Source organism: Physeter macrocephalus, chromosome 12 (assembly GCF_002837175.3).
Source record: "Physeter macrocephalus isolate SW-GA chromosome 12, ASM283717v5, whole genome shotgun sequence".
In the NCBI taxonomy this organism is placed as follows: Eukaryota; Metazoa; Chordata; class Mammalia; order Artiodactyla; family Physeteridae; genus Physeter; species Physeter macrocephalus.
Window position 1 is genome coordinate 66,456,274 of NC_041225.1, and position 18,111 is coordinate 66,474,384.

At 37.8% G+C, this 18,111-nt stretch overlaps 1 protein-coding gene across 18 annotated transcripts in view; it reads right to left on the reverse strand.

Moving 5' to 3' along the window:
- The window catches only part of NRXN1 (neurexin 1), a 1,147,673-nt gene that overhangs the window by 679,777 nt on the left and 449,785 nt on the right, over positions 1–18,111 (reverse strand). The gene's annotated exons all lie outside the window — the stretch shown is intronic.

The window sequence follows — 18,111 nt, forward strand, 5'->3', positions numbered from 1 at the left end:
CTCGTTTGTTGCCCAGCAGCCAGCACACACTGGGAATGCAGCTCAGTGTTCGGTACATATGTTTTAGAATAAAAAAATGAATGAGTCTCCTCCTGGCTCCCCTCATTACTTTTCTCAATGAGCATGTCCATTTCCAAAGCTTCAATACCTCCTCCATGTCAATTTGTTGAACAAATAAATGAATGAGTTTAAAACAAAACTTATTTTTTCCACCTTTATTCAACTCTCTCCCTGCTGTTGCCCTAAAACAGGTTTTAGAATCAGACTGAATTATTTTGAAACTTTGTTCAGTATACTAATAGGATGAAGCCTCAGACAAATTACTTAGCTTTCCTGAGCCATCTCCTTAGAGGGAAAAAGAAATCACAGAGAATAATGATCACCCTACTTGTTTATTATGAAGATTAAATAGTATGTGTAAAATATCTCAGTGCCAGCCATATTCATGCTTATCAGCTCTAATCCTTAATTCTCCTAAAGGTACATTAAGTATCTCATTTAAACCTCACAAATACCTCATAAGATACTTTTATAGCTCTACTTTATAAATGAGGTGATGAGGAAACAGAGGGACAGAATGTGACTTACTTGCACAAGGTCAGACCAAAACCAAGTCCTAGGCAGTATTCCTCTAAGGCCCATACAATAAACCACCTTACTCTTAGATTACAAGCTCACTAAGAGGCCGGATTCAGACCTTATAAAAATTGATAAATCAAATGGTTCCAAATAAAATGAGCCTTTAGAAGGTGATCACTAAACACTGAAGAAATAAACAAATATGTTTACCTTTTGAAATCTGACCTCCCAGTTTGATGGTAAGCTATTTCGGGGGAAAGTTTGTGAGTACTCCCACAATGCTAAGTGCAAAATACTACAAAAAAAAAAAAAACAAACTTGACTTAAAAATTATGGTGTAATAAAGAAAATATACTTGGTGATGCTTTTCCAAAAACATGAGGGGTTGGGTGTTGCATGAAAGAGGAATTTTAAGATAAGGAGAAGTGAGAAAGAGAAGTAATTCAGAACAAATATGCTTCAGTGAAAGTTGTATGAGTCAACATCCCAGAAACCAAGTCATAATTTCTTCATCAGAGGAGGGAATACATGATTGAGAAATTTGTCGTGCTAATTGGGGTTGAGGCAGTTGCACTTGATGAAAAGGAAATCATCAGAAATGGTTTGATGTTTTCTATAAGAAGCTAGAAAATGCATTATAATTCCAGTTGTGGATAGAAATTTAATGCATTTTAAACAGGGTGGAAAGGGTGAATAATTGTTTTGTCAGTTGGTAGAGTGGATTTTAGTCATCTCAATAACTATTAACCTAATTGAAGGAGAGCAGAAAGGCATATAAGAAATTGGGGGATGCAAAATCAAATGTAGGAAAGCAGATTGATTGCTTATATGAGAAATTAATATTGCAAATTGCCTAGACAGAGTTTCAGATTAAATGAGGAACAAAAATAATAATTAGAAGAGAGGTACCTGACTCCAAAAGCAAGAAGAAAGAACTGCTTAAATACAGCAGGTTGTTGAAAAGCTTAAAAAAAAAAATCCTGAAGTGAACTATTTTTTTTTTCTGAAAATGATAAGAACACACATAATTGCTTAATTAGAATTCTATTTAATTACAGTTACATCCTTGCAGTGATAGATATGGTATAACCTGTAGAGTTTGGTTATGATAGGAGACTAAAAATAAGGGGGGGGTGTGGAATTTCTAAGTGAAAATACTAGGATTTGCTTTCTGTGGCAAGGGATACTAATAAATGTGAAAGACATGTTTTATGGGCCCTACGAAAGCTCACAACTCTACTTAGAAGTAAAGTTTCTAGACGAATAACTGAACTGTGACCTTTTTCCAACAGCTCATGATAAACTTTTCTGTTAGATGACGACAGACAAGAAACTCAAGGTTAATTTGGGAGATGCTTGTGGAATCATATGATCATTAAAGTTCTGGTAAGAATAAAAGAAGAGAAAAATGACATGAAAGATTGTGACATTTAAAAAACTGGCAATGGGAAAATGCCTTTTCCCATTCTAAGTTTATCTTTAAATGAAAATTAGGGGAAAGAAGTACTGAGTAATGCTGCACTTGCTTCTACCAACATGGTTATTATTTTGGTAAACTGAAGATTGTATTGGGTGTATCAAGGATACCCAACTTATTAGAGACATCTTTGCAAATAATAGTAATAACAATTTGGGGAAAGTCACTTAATCTAACTATGCCTTAGTTTCCTCACTTGTGTCATTAGGTGTTTTGTTTTTTTTTTTCTAACCACTATGATATATGCTGCTATATTTCCTTCTGATGTTAACACTTGATGTTTATAGGATAACATGACTACCTAAGAAGGAAGTTATAGGTAAATTAAATCAGGGTGTTGCAAGGATCCAATATGCTTAGGCATTTGAGAATTTAGCTCTTGGATCTGTCCTTCAAATGGTGTGATATTAGGTTGACACACATGCTAGATACATGGGTTTTAGGATGCTACTGGAACAACAGAAATTCTGATGAATGGGGTCAGATATAGTATGTCAAAGGCTTGAGTTTACTCAAGTGATTATGAGATTAACTCTCAGAAATCATGACCTTGACTTCTGCAATGCAATCAAGAAGGTCCAAATTGGTCATTTGGAAAGTGCTTAAGAAATAGGAAGAGTGGAGAGAAGAGTTTGAAATTTGAAATTAAGCCACAAGCCTAAGAAAAATTTTTTTTCATGATAATTTTACTGTGCATTAACACCTTCTTTAAGTAGACTTTCATAAGTTTATATAGAGTTGTCCTGGACGATCTAAAAACCACTTCAATTTAGTTACAGTCTGCCAGGTCTGCCATGCACATTATAGATTAGAGTGTATTTAAATATCATGAAAATGTACTGTTGCATAAGATAAGCTTAGCTCCTTCTTTGCTCTGAGGCAATTTTATCTCATTGATTAGTCAGACACAAGCCAGGTGTTATCAAACAGAACTATGACATCTTAGATACCTGCAGTGCTCACTGGTTCCAGGAAGTTAGGAAGGAATCAATAATAAGAGGGAAGCTGGTAGAAGGAGCTATAATGTGAAAGTGTTGGAGCAAGAATCATAAGACCTATTTCTCTACCCAGGTCTCTAATGGTTAACAGAGAGGCCAAACATGCCTCTTCAGCTCTCCCTTCATTTTGAAGAGGATGAAATGATACCATCTTTTCTTTTTCTTTAAAACTGTATAGCCTTATGGAAAAGGCTGGGAATGTGAACAGCTACAGTTTAATGGACTCCAATGTATTTCATCCAGATGTGGGAAATTCATCAACTAGGTGGCACAGAAAATGCAGACAACCACACATGCACTATATTGGATATGGGATCTCAGGACCAAAAAATAAAATAAAATAAAAAAATAACATCCCAGGATTATGGACGGGAAAGTGGGAATAAACATTGTCCCCCCACCTCTTCCTCAGATCCGGTTTTGGCATCCTGGAAAATTCCACGGAAAGCTAGATTAAATCATGTCTTTTAATTTTTCTTTTCTTTCAAGCCCCATAGAGATCCCCTGTATTTAAATTTTAATTATGTTTCTGTTAAAAGATATCGTCACCATGCAGAATTTTCTTCTTTGAATCATCATGTACCTTCTTATAGTTGCTCTTATAGTTGAATGTTGTATATGTTATTTTTCCCACTAAGAAAGAGGATTATCAAAAATAAGTTCTCCCTCTCCCTCTCTCAATCTCTCTCTCCTTCCTTTCTTCCTCCCTCCCTCCCTCCTTCCTTCTTTCTTTCCTTCCTTCCTTCCTTCTTTCCTTCCCTCCTAATAACATTATTGGAGGTTCAGATACACTCTGTATTCTTAACAGAATGAAAGGGAACATGGATTCCGGCAAAGAGGGAAGCAGACTATAATAACCCTGAAGCAGGAGAAAGCACTTTTTGAATCTCATCCATCTCTTCTGCTGACACTTTCACCTCCTCCCACACTTATTCACTGCTTAGCATGTGTGACCATAGTACCAACTGCAGAGATAGTTCCTCTCTGATTTCTCTTCTTTAATGCATTTCAGCCCTAGAGCCGGGAGGGAGAGATTGGTATGAGTATTTTTCCTTCCAAAGAACCGAAGACATACTTGGCCTCTGGTGTCTCCCTGCTCCATGTTAAAAATTTCCAGGTTAAAACTTTCCTCGAAGCCAATCCCTAAAAATACCATTCTTAAAATAATATCATTCTACTCTCTGGCAGAGATCACTCACCTGTTCACAAGCACCATCCCTCTCCTAGACTCAAATTGTTATTTAAAAATAAACTACAAGGCAATGACATGCAGAACCCATCCACCTACCTTTACTAGAAATCAAGGAGGTACATAGCAGTGGAAGCATATCTCGTGTTTTGAATTTTTTAAAACACTGAATGTTTTCATCAATATGCCCTTTTACTGGACTGCAGGACCGGCTACGGGTTTAGAGCAATGAAGCTTGTTTGATTGAAAACCATAAAACTTAATGAGAATGCTGGCCTCCCAGCATCAAAGCAGGTGGTTTCCTCAGAAAGACTTCAAGGGCCTGGGCAGAGAAAGACTCTTAAATTTGTGCTGCTTCTTGATAATCTGATTCTGGAGCCTTTGCCAAACTTTCCTTAAGGGCAACGTGAGAAGAAAGCAAGAAAAAATAATAAACTAAGCAGGAAGATGGGAATCTCTTTCAACCCACATTTTGTCTTAGACTTTAGGAGTATTTTGTTTGTTGTTTTGTTCTGTTTTGTTTTTGATCAGGGAGGTGGAAAAAAATCTTATCTTTTCTTATCTTTTGAGGATAATGAAGGTCACTCAGATATGTTAGAACCTTTTTGGCTAGAGGACTTTTGAGAATAGGACTTGCAGATAGCTTTGTAAAAAATGCTTATCTGTTTGCAACCACTACTATAGGAAGGGATTACCTCAGGACTTAAACATTGTAGGAAAGGACCTTAAAGTACATAAAACTTAATTGTCTCACTTGACAGATGAAAAACCTGGTGCTCAGAGTGGTTAAGTAAAATGCATTGGGTTATACTTCACATGTGCTGGCCAACTTTCACAGTTGTGCAGTCCAAACAGTCAAAAAGTGCACCCCGGGAAGCCAGTTTTCTTACTTCCTTCATGCTTCCCACCGCTCTGGTTCCCCATTCCTTTGAGCTCTGATCTGTAGAAAAATATCTGGTTTGATTGCTTTGTTTTGGCTGAAATATATAGATTCGTCTTGTCTTGGTATTTTTTATTCTTTATTCCCCAAAACTCACCAAGTCACCTTGATTCTACCTTTGAGGTCCCTCTGGATTGTTTGTTATTGCCCATTCTTCTCTTGCTAGATCAACGCTTAACATCTCTGCCTTGGTCTGTTTCAGTTCTCTCCTTTTTAAACTGGAGGCTTAAGGTCTTTTGACCCTTCATATTAAATCCTGGCCCTATCACAGACCTTTCTAGAAGTATCCATAGCGTCCTATAACAAATAGCAGTCTTTGTTAAAGTCCTTATATCATTTGCATCTGTATTACCTTAAATTTTTGTTAAAAATTCAGGTCCACTGCTAAATCAGAAGCTACGGGGACAGGGACCTGCAGTTTAATAAACTCTCGGATGATTTTTAATACACAAAACTTTCAACCATTGGGGCAGTCATATCCTGTCATCATTTTATCCATTTTCAACATCATTTCCTCCAATTTTTATCCAGCATCAGTGTTCACCTCCCTTCTGTACATCCTTTCCCTAGTCACACTGACTGACCCCAAACATTCCCCCAAGCATGGTTGTGTATTCTTTTACAACCTTGCCCTTTCTCCAACTTTTCCTCTGTCTCAAACTTTGTAGCTCACATCCTATTCACTTGGAGATATACTATTTTCCTTTCAATGCTAAGCTCAAATAGTATCTCCTTGGGAAAGTCTGGTTTTTTACATTTCTTGACCCCCCTCCCTACACTGTGTTGCCCTAGAATGCAGCACAAACCTTTGTTGTAGAACTTATCTCACTTAAGTGTAATTATAATGAATGTACTCAAGGGTTATAGAGCACCAACTATGCCTCAGGTTCTAGCACTAAAGAAATAGTCACAATCCCTGCTAGCAAAAAAGTCTCCCCTAGCTTTTCTCAACCAAAGTCCTCATCTGAACCACAGAACATAGAAAATTAGTTTGAGTAACTATTTTCTCAGTTCTCCCAATGATGATACATAACTAGCACTATTACATACAATGGATGTCTTAGGGCATTAGGGCTTAATCCTCCTGAGAAACCCTAGTTAATCAAACACTGATACAATTATAGTAGCAATACTATGATAGAGATAAGCCCAAGGTGAGGTGGAAAAGCAGAATCAGGTGACCTAATTACCTACGTGTTTCATCTGTACCATGTCTTATTCTTTTTCTGTCCTCACTTGGCATCTTGCACAGGCTCATTTCATGGAGGTCATTTGATACATTTTGTTGTTGTTGAATTAAAAGCACTGAAATTCATTTTTATGGTTATGTGTCTTCAGAATCCAGCCAAGGCAATGAAAATCATCCATATTTGTAAATCCAGCATCTAAGCAGTGCTAGAGACACAGCTAGCACTCAGTGAGGGCTTGGTGAATAAATGTACAAATTTCGAAGAATTGTTACTCAAAAATCATAAGTACTACAGTACTTAAGGAAAAACTAATATGAATGTAAAAATCTTTCCTATTACTTAAACTACACTTCTGGATATTCCACTTCAAATTTAATTGCTTCCTGCGTTATGTGTATTTTCAAGACAGAAAGAAAGAGTTGCATTAAAAGTGCAAGGAAAGTTGTATGAAGTGAAAAAAGGCTGCATTTCCCTGGTTGGGGGATTAAAGTAAGTGGTGGTATTTTCAGTGCAATTCTAATCTAATAAAGCCAAAGAAATTTAGCTTGAATATATTTTCAAGAACAAATAGCCTCTAATTACAAATTGAGTTTAGAGGAAGATAGTGGGGAAAGATATAAAGTGCCATAAAAATCTGGTGTCCTAAAGAAATTTTGAGGGGGTCTGTTGTACTTCCCTCTCTTACTGCAAAGTCTGCAGCCACTTCACTTCAGACAAAGTTATCTTTTTATAAGCATCACATAAGCACACACTTCACACTCTTCCTGGGATTCATGGTTTTCCCATTTACGTCACTTAAAAGCATCTCTGTTCATTTAATCAAGAAAATTTCAGGCTGAGTGGCTTCAGTTTAGAGAGGTGCCATACTTCTTAGCTGCCTCTAGGGGGCTCTTATTAACATTCATGTTGCAGAAGGAGCATTTCCCTAAATGGTTCTTTAATGCCTCAAATCCCCAACTGTCTAATTTATATCCAAGGAAGAGTTTACTTCCTTTAGGGCATAACCCATTATGTTACAAAGTTGTTAAAATGTAAATAAATACACAGAAATCTGTTTAAGTTAGCAAATTGTGGTAAGGTAAAATAATCCTGAATAAACCATGGCCTGAAAAAATGTGAAGAGTATATATGGAAAATTCAGCATAAGAGTATTATCCTGCAAAAATAATGATTAACCCAAGTAAACCTGCACACAGTGATTTTCAGCACTTTTGCAAGTGAACAAATTTTGCTATGAAAGCAGTACTCAAAATCAAATAGAGGTTAGGAGACCTAGTTTAAAATTGTTATTAAAACACACACAGGCATTTTACTTTAATGGTCATGGGCTTAGTTCCAACTCTTTCGTTAGCAAAAGCTTATTGCTTGGATAGTAAGTACAACTCATCCCAAGACTGTATTTGCCTCTAAATTTAGACTGTTGGGGGACTGGCTCATCGTGGATCCTGGTGATTTATTTGCCCTCAGTGTAACTGGATGCGAAGATCCTAATGTCCATCTTCCGAAAAAGGTTGAGCCCACGCAGGGGCTGGGGGAGAACTGAGCCCGGGAGGGTTTTCCCAGGGTCTTGGCACTTTGAGATGCTGAGGCTCTGGCTGTAAGCCTCAGGGTCACTACTGAGCTACTAAATTATACACTGTTTTATATTTTAATATGTCTAAAATACAGATCTTAGTTGTAATTGAGGTGCATTCTAGCCTAGGTTAATTGGCAGTGTTTAATGCCAATCATAACGTAATTGTACATCTTACAGTCAATGATGTCAACAAAACATGGTGGCTGAGGTGCTCTAGCTCAGTGATTTTCAAACTTTAATTTGCATATGAAATCACCCGGGGATCTTATTAAAATATAAATTCTGATTTAGTAGATCTGGGGAGGAGCATGAGGTTTTTCATCTAACAAGCTCCCAGGTGATATTGATGCTGCTGCTTCACAGGCCACGCCTTGAATAGTAAATCCCCAAATGGGCTAAGAATCGCTTCCTTTTAAACTACCTAAAACCTACAGCTTTAAGGCGCATGCCACTGTTTACAAATTGTTCTTTATAAACACCATGTAATTTTATATAAATGTGTTGATTAATCCATGATAAATCAAATAATTATTAAATAATAGCAAAAGGTAATGTTAATGAAGGATTGATTTCATTCGTTGGTGATCATACCTTTCAGTCTGGCGACCTCATAGAAGAAAATGTTAACAAAAAGGTCAATTTACTCTTTCAAACAAGCATTGAAGTCTTACATATGAGACTCTGCTTTGTCTACAGGTGGTGAGTGCAGGGAAGGAATACAGTGACTGAGCTTGAAAAATAATGTTATGTGAAATCTGATGATGATGATAAAATCCTTAAAAAGTAAAAACAAAAAACTATTTGCATTTGAACTATAAAAATTAAGTGACTACTATTCCCAGTTATTAAAAAGATATCAGTGTTTTTCTAAAAATGCTGAGTTTCTCAGTCGTCTTTACTAATTTTTGATACATTGGAAGGTGGCTATTATAACTCAGGTGAACAAAAGAGGAATGCACACTGGCTAGAGTCAATAAACTGAGGTTTTCTTCTGGATTCTTCTGCATATGAGTGATGTGGCCTTGATGATGTTATAAATAACTTGTGGCCTCCAAGTCAATTCAATTTCCTCACAAAACTGTTAGGACAGTTAAATGAAATAACTTTTAAAATGAGATAATATGTGCAAAATCTCATAGACTTGTCTGCAACCTGGACAGTCCTCATACTTCACAGGGTCCAGTGCAAAATAAAAATGAAGGGCTCCTTGTTCAAAAGTTATTAAGAATTTCAAGATGGCAAGAGGAAGATATTAAACCAAGAGCAGGGTCCTTCTGCGTGTGAGGGCCCTGTGTGACTACATAGGTTACATGTCTGTGAAATATATATGTATAGGTCACATTCCTACCTGCAATGTATTTGTAGTTAACACACACCATTTATTGAAATATTACAGTATAATAGGTACTATGCTGAGTGCTTCAGTTACATAGTTTCACTTAATCCTTTAGAGTGAAGGAAAAATGAAGCAAAAAACATTAAATTACTTTTCTCAGGTCACACAACTACTAAGTCTACGGAGCTAGGATTTGAACCCAGGTCTGTCTGATTCTAAAACAATCCGTCTTAACTAATTTAATGGAATACCAATCTATAACTGACTACTGTCATCACATTTGAGTCAAATTTAGAAACTTAAGTTCAGAAAAATATATATGTTTGATGGACAATTCATTTATCATGACCTGCATTAGATAACCTAGGTCAACCTAATTATCATATCCTGGTACTTCACATAGTAGATAGTCATATCATACATGTGGAACTAAACTGAACACTCAGAGTCACCAATTTCTCTGTGTGCAGAATATTTACTCAACAAAGATAAAAGATCTCATTTTCCTATTATTTAAAATCACATGCTTCTGAATGATAACAGAATTATTTTCATTTTAAGGTAATTAATTTGTTTTAAATGTGTTTCAATAGTGATAATTCTCCTGAAAAAAAGGCCAATTACGGTGTACAGGAATAATTTTCTTCCAAACACAGAACTTGATCCAAAGAACTAAGACGAGAGTATATCGTCTCATAATAGAAATTAACATGAAGACCAAAATATTCACTTTGTTTGGGATAGATGTCAGATTTTTAAAATATGGCTCAAACTCAGTAAAGTACAAGCTTGCATTTCTATGGAGCTTTTCTTCTTTGTAATGTGTTTCCGAATCCTTCATATCATTTTATCTTTCCTATTCTTTTCAAATTCTGAGAGCAGAACTAATTCATTGTGCTTTAATCCCATGTAATATCATGCCCATTGTAGAGCTGAGCAAAGAGAGACAGAGAGGATAACTCAGATTACTTTGTCACCTTCTCTTTGAAAGTATTATAGATTTCCTTTGGCAGAATTAATGACAGCTTCTGCTGTATTTTTAGAGCAATTTTCAATACCTCATTTAAAGAATGTGTATTTTAATTTTCTGTTTCTTTGTCAGGCTCTCCTTCCAGATTCCTAGGTGTGTTGTTTATCTGTGTGTCCCCAGTGTCTAGTACAGAGTCTAGCACACAGTAGGTATTGATTAATGTTGACTCATTGAATGCGCACATGCCTAAGTGAATGGAACAATTTAAACAGGGTACTCTAGTGGGTGCTGAAATTAAGAGGAAATGTGAAGTCTTCGACATTATTCATTACTGCTTTCTGCTGGGCTAGAAAATTTCATATTCTATAATATGCATCAATTCCTTAAAATGTCATTGAACCCCCTACCAAACCATGTTATGCTAGCTTGATATCTGAAAGCACTACAATGCATTATGTCAACTGCTGATATAGTTCCAGGCTATGGGGCATCTGCCAAATATGATGGGAAATAAAAATCTGTGGGTCCCCTGGTAGGGAGGTTGCTATGTTCAAAAAGCTGAATTCCAGACAAGAACTCACCAGATACTCTGGAGACTAAAGACCTGAGTTCCACTTCATTGGGGACCTGAGCAGATGGGACTTCCTGAACCCAATCTCGAAGAGGAGTGCCTATGGCAAAATGCCTGGTTTCTGCCCTAATTGCTTATTTCCCTTGTCCCCAAGGCTACAAGGCAAAGAAGGAAACTTACTCTTAGCAATCTATGAAGCCAATACTTCATAGAAATCTAGAAAGTACTTCCAAATGTGGTTTTTTTGTGTATCCCTGTTCACACGGTTGGCTACAGGGCACAGAAATTTATGACAAGTATTATTATCTTATTTACACCCTTAGAGGAGGAAGGGATGCAGACTTACAGAGCAGAGAAGCAGTTCACAGAGGTGACATTCCAGTACCAGTTAGAACAGTAGGAGAAAAATCCCCACTGGAAGCTCACGTGTAACTGGGCATCCCCGAAATATGTCCTGCTCTTTCCCCTCCCACTTAGACACCCCCTTCTGCAACATCCTAGTAATCTAGGCTGCATTTTTGTGTTCTCTTTCTCCTCAAGGTTCCTATAAAGTTCACTTCATTTAATTATACCTTAATAAAAATATTGAGAACAAGGAAATAGAAGCAAGATTATATTATGAGTAAAGGAAGCAACATAGAGTAGCTGTTAAAGGCAAGAGTTCTGTGGTCAGATTAGTTAAGATTCAGATCTTGGCTCTGCTACTTAGTGATTGTTTTCTCCTAGTCAGTTACCTAACTTCTGTCTCCATGTCATTTGTCAAATAGGGATACTGCAGGTATGTAACTTGTGAGATGCTCAGAGAGTTACTTTTGAACATACAAAGCACTGGAAAAAAAAATGACAGTGCACCCCTCTAGGCAATTTAAAAATAAAAGCAAAACCTAAGATAAAATGCCGTAAGCCCACCACACACACGCAAAAAAAATGGTGTTTTTCTTCCATGATTACCTTGCTGCTATGTTTGAAATACTGAATATCTAGTTATTTCACAAAGTTTCATTAATTTATTTTTTAGGAGTAAATTGTTATGTTTGCTGTGCTGCTGCTGGCTGTGCCCTAGGTACAATGGGGTAACTCACTGGGTGTTGTAGAAATTACATGAGAAATAGGAAATGCTTAATATGTTATTATTACTATTCTGGAATACACCAACTCTTCTTACCCTTTTATGACAGCTGTGACTTTTAGCATCCCTTTGTATAATGCCTTGTATAATCCTAGCCACAATTAGGTACCACCGAGTTTATAACACTAGAGTATGTTTAGATGAGCTCATTCAGGCAATGTGCTCTAACTAGGAAAAGTACTCAACTTAGGTTATTACTAGTATCTCACAGGGGTTCTTGAAAAGACATCCTTAAAAAGGAAAGGGGGATTTCTGACTTAAAAGAAGCTGTCTTGAAAATGAAAGGAGGGAGGCAAGGGTAATTGACCTCTGTTTGCATTTTAGTGCCAACAATTTATTACAGCAGAAGAGTTGAAACACATTTCAGTATTTCCAAGATCTGAAAGACATCAGGCAGGGCTTATAATAAATCAGGTTAATGGCACATAAGAACTTGTCATATTCTTTGACATTCCCACAAACTCCATCTTGCTTTCTCGTTAAAGTATTAAAAGCAAACTGCCATCTTCTGTGGTTTTTTCTTTCAGGTGGAGAAACTTATTTTCTTTCTAGACTAGAATTTTTGCCCAACACTGTAAGTCAATTTGCCTCCTCTTCATCTAGGCTAAACTAAGCTCTTACAAGTCACTAAACCAAGACCCTACCTCTAGGAAGGCAGCACAGAGCCAATGTGTGAGTCCTTGTGTTACAGGAATTCCTTTGTATTTTTGTACCGTCTGCTATTTGGGGGGGATTAGTAAAATCTATCTTAAAATGGTTAGTTAAGTTGAGGACATTTTACCAAACATAATTTAGGTAGAATTTATTTTCCTTAGTTATGTAATAATATGGTGAGTAAAAATATGTGGATATGTATGGAAAATGGCTAGGAGGAAGTGAGATGGGAATGCAAACAGCAATTCTCTTTCCAAAAGAATGAATGAGACATGTGGAAAGGTTAACATAAATGCATTGGAAAACGCTACTTATCAATATATAGACTGTGACAATATAATAAGACAGGAAAGTCAGAAACTATCTACAGGTATCAGGGACCCCAACAAGGAAGTCTGGAGGAAATGAAAACCTGGGAGAAACGTGTTTAATCATGACTTTGGAACCCCCATGAGGACGTTCTCCCAGATAAAGAAGTCCATCCTCTTCCCAAGTTGCATGATTATCAGTGAAGATCTTCTTACCCTCCAAAGTTTCCTTGAGGTCAAATTTTTCCAACAGGTCACAAAGCCTTTTATTTAAAAATTGGAAAAACAACTTAAAATGCAAATTCTCCCATGGATTTTTATTCTTACATGTAAAGAACTCTACTCTGAGTAGTGAGGGAAATAAGACAGAACAGAAGGACACCTGAGAACCCACATTTGATGAGCTGGTTCTACCATAGAAGGGGATAAATTGAGAAGCCTTCACAATCTTCTAAAGTTCTCTGTTGTCTACAAGAAGTAAGACAGGAATTAAGAGGTATTTGCACAAAGGAAATATTGCATCTTTTTCCTGGTGCTGATACTGATACATTGTGTGAATTACAGCAATGCCACTGCAAATGGCAGAGAGGACCATGCTGATTACATGCAGGTATCAACTATTTTTTCACAGTGGGTGAAAATGCTTACATAAGAGGATATTTTCTGAACCTCATCCACTTCATAGCTTCTTCCAGATTTTTAGTGCTAAAAGTTTCTCAATGTAATTAAAGCCTGCGCTGATCTAATTAGGTTGATGAAATTTTCAGTAGGGATTTAATTCCCCCTAGCATTTCACTTATTTATTTTTCTAGAATCCTTCCTTAGGCTCATCCCAAGCAACTTTTAGTGGTAGCATTCTAAATTTCCTCACACAGGCAGTGTCTCTACTCACACAACTGACTGTAAAACTCCAGCAAGTACACATGGCTACAAACAAAATTCCAATAAAGCATTCTAGGTTGTTTTATCCAATACAATCCTTTCCTCCCCCTTCAGTTTCATTTCCCTAACAAACTACGTTGAATAATGTTCACTCTGCAGGAGGGAAATAGGTGTTTCAAAGCATTTTGGAGGGCTTCCCTGGTGGCACAGTGGTTGAGAGTCCTCCTGCCGATGCAGGGGACACGGGTTCGTGCCCCGGTCCGGGAAGATCCCACATGCCGCGGAGCGGCTGGGCCCGTGAGCCATTGCATCGGCAGGAGGACTCTCAACGCCTGTGCTCTGCAACGGGAGAGGCCACAACAGCGAGAGGCCCGTACAAAAAGCATGCCCCGGTCCGGGAAGACCCCACATGCCGCGGAGCGGCTGGGCCCGTGAGCCATTGCCACTGAGCCTGCGCGTCCGGAGCCTGTGCTCTGCAACGGGAGAGGCCACAACAGCGAGAGGCCCGTACAAAAAGCATTTTGGAGGCATAAAGAGGCTAAGACATGCATAATAGCCCAAGGAGATTCTGAGGCAAGATTAATGAGGGAGCAGCATGACCCTTCCTTGTAAGTCATTAACTGCAGAAGCCCTCATGGTCAAAATATTGGGATAGAAGCACGTATTAGTGAGTTTGCCACCTATCTTGCGCAGGCTCAGCGGCCATGGCTCATGGGCCCAGCCGCTCCGCGGCATGTGGGATCTTCCCGGACCGGGACACGAACCCGTGTCCCCTGCATCGGCAGGCGGACTCTCAACCACTGCACCACCAGGGAAGCCCGCCACCTATCTTTGAATGTTAAAAAACAAACAAACAAAAACCTTTAATGAGAACCTTAGGAATCTAAACTGTAATACTTTTAGAGCAAAAAAAAAAAAAAAATGCTTTGCAAGTTGTTTACGGTGAATGGGCAGGGCAGTAGTTGTCCTCAAATAGACTCCAAACATCTCCCTTAGACGCCATGATTTAACTTTCTACAGCATCTTCTTCTTTTTTTTTTTTGCGGTACGCGGGCCTCTCACTGTCGTGGCCTCTCCCATCGCAGAGCACAGGCTCCGGACGCGCAGGCTCAGCAGCCATGGCTCACGGGCCTAGCCGCTCCGCGGCATGTGGGATCTTCCCGGACCGGGGCACGAACCCGTGTCCCCTACATCGGCAGGCGGACTCTCAACTACTGCGCCACCAGGGAAGCCCTCTACACCATCTTCTAATTCCCTCTCCTGTTGTAGCAATCACTCAAAAAATTGCTTGCTGGAAAAATTAAATTTGATTTTAAATGATCTTCTTAAGCAACATATATTTCAGGTTTTATTCAGTGGTATAAAAAATGCAAAGAATATAAACAAATGCTTCTGGCCAAGCATGATTAGTATTGCTTTTGTAAAATTCAAATTTAAAAAGAATATTTTCAAAGATCTGTTATCCTCTAGGAATTTCATAGATGTGGGCTGTATATAATGGTAATTTATTATTTACAGTTTTTCCTGTAACTTTTCTCAAATTTATACCCTTGAAAGTCATTTTCAGTAACCTCAAACATTTCTCCAAAGTCTTTTTGATTTATTTATGATGAAAATATAAATACTTTTAAAAAAACTACTTTGATCCCCTTATTGTAAATTCTTGGCCATTCAAAGCTCCCTCTCGGTTTGAACGAAGTAATATATGAAGTTCAGGTTAGGTTTTGCCAAATTCTGTTGAAATAATTTTACTTTATTTTGAAATTTGTTAATCACTAAAAAAAAATTTCTTAATGAGGGATGGCTGCTCTCCATGCAAGCCAAGTCTTATTTCAAAGAAGCATTATCAAATGCCATGTAGGGAGAGCCCTAACTGCTAACTGCTTTTAATAAACACTAGATTATGGGTTGTTTCATTATGTGGAATAATTTTTTTTTTTACTTTAATCTTTAAAGAATGAAGATGTGAATTAGTGAGAGTGGTAGGCCATCTCTAGTTTTGTATCTTGAGTGCCACTGTTTATAATGAAACAGAGCCAGTCATTCAAGTATTATATTTTATCTGACAATATTCTGTGTTTTTATCCTGCTACCCCTTCATTGCCCTTCGGTGGGACAGATAACCTCTAGGTCTGTTTTCCCATTTCCAAAATAAGGAGGTTGGACTTGAAGAATGACTTCCAGGATTCTTCCTATTTTAACACTCCAAAATTTCTTCTATGACTTCAGACATAGTGCTATGAGTATCTCCCCCAGGACTGGTTATCGTAAGGGGGATCACATACTAGACTGAAAACAAAAATGTTATGAGCCATAGATGAAATCATAATTAAGATTTTATATAACATGCCTGAGGGCAAAAAGCCTGAGATAAGAGTTAAGGAAGGCTCACATGGGCTTAAGAGGGATGTGGTGAGAATGAACATGGGTATGTTTCTCTCTTTTCAGCAACTCTACAGAGCTCACCTATCTGAAATAAGGTGATTTGATTCAAAATCTATGATACTTTGTCACAATTTCATTTCAGTACTAGGAAGAGCAGAGGATTCTAAATAGATAGGAACTCAGACCTAGATGGAAACTATGAACCATCCAAAACCTCTCCAAGTAAAGTGTGTTTTGATTTATAGGCTGATTGTGCCCGTATCCTTCCACTCTAGTGTGTCAGGAGGAAAAAAAGTGTAAGAGATTATACATCAGTAAAACACTGGCAAGACTTGCTCCAGACACATACCCCAGGCTGTGGAAGAGAGAGATGTAGGAAGTGCCCTATTGGTAAGATGAGTGATATCTATCCAAAACCTACAGAGACAATAACTTGAGTGAATCCTCATTGTTTGGACTCAGTAGTTGCCAATTAAATGGAAAATCACCTGACTTGTTTTTTATGGTTGAAAGACCAATTAAAAAGATAAGTATAAAATACATAAGCAACAAGGATATAGCACAGGGAATTATAGCCATTATGTTGTAATAACCAAAAATGGAGTATAATCTGCAAAAATACTGAATCACTATGCTGTACTTAAAACTAATATAAAATTGTAAGTCAACTATACTTTAATTTTTAAAAAGAGATGAGTTCTAAAGTGTCTCAACTGCTCATTAACACTTAAATGTTAAAGATATTAATCTGAAGTACAGTTCAGTCTGAAACTGTAAATTTGGATTAAGGCAATCCACTGAAGATTCACACACACAGAAAGTTGCCTCACCCAAACTGAACTCAGAAGACAATGAGGCTCAGCTGAACTTGGGTGATCACTGCAGCAACTCTCATGTTTTTACAGGATACCCAAAAGGGCTTTTTAGCTAGATTCCAGTTTCTGCTCGAGATCCTTGGATTCCCTTTCCTTTTTCCAGTCCACAGCAAGATTAACTTTCTGTAGATAAAGCAGGGCCTAGGGGCTGACTGTAGGTTGATCTGTTCATAGTGAAATTGAGGAAATGGTGTGGATGACTGGGGGTGTGATTCTGCCCCCACCCCAATTCCTATCACCAGAAAGGATTTCAGGCATCATATTGTGAAATCTAACTATGTTTTCACCATGCTTCTCCCCAACCTGAAACATGTCCTCCATCCCCGGCTCATAATTATCCTTCAAGACGCTCACATCCTGACTTCTGTGTATCTTCCTTGTCTTCTAGATCCCCACTCATTCACTCTCTTTTGTACTCAAATGCGCATAACTGTACCACACAGAAATGTCTAGTATACATTTCTAAAAGTTGTTCCTGTTTGTAACAGAATTGAGGGTTTACACAATCTTCTAACAAACATCCTGTTAGGACGCTGTGTATTATGGTGGCTAAGAGCACACAAGTCTCTGAATTTAGACTGCCATGATCATGCTCTAGGCTTGCAGACTTGTTAGCTGTGAGACCTTGCTCAAGAAACTTACCTCTCCAAACCTCAGTTTCCTTGTCTGAAAAATGCAGATAATTACTTCATATATTGTGGAGATTCCTGCAAAGCTCTTAGTATTGCATTAGGCACAAAACAAGAGCTCAGAAAATGCCTACTGTTATAACAATGATCATAATTATTAGGATTGTATAATGCTCACAGAGCTTAGCACAGTCCTGGGTCATGTTATGTGTCTGTAAAAAGTAAAAGTTATTCTCTGGGAGGCAATCAATCCCTTCCACCACAAAGCATAGTTAGATTCAGACTTTCAGAACTGCATCTCCTTGTATTTGTTAAAACTACAGCGTTTTTGAATCCTTCTTAGGACTCTTCCGTATGCATTCACATACCGGGCAATGCAATATCCAGTATATTTACATAAATGGAAAACAGGTAAGGATAATT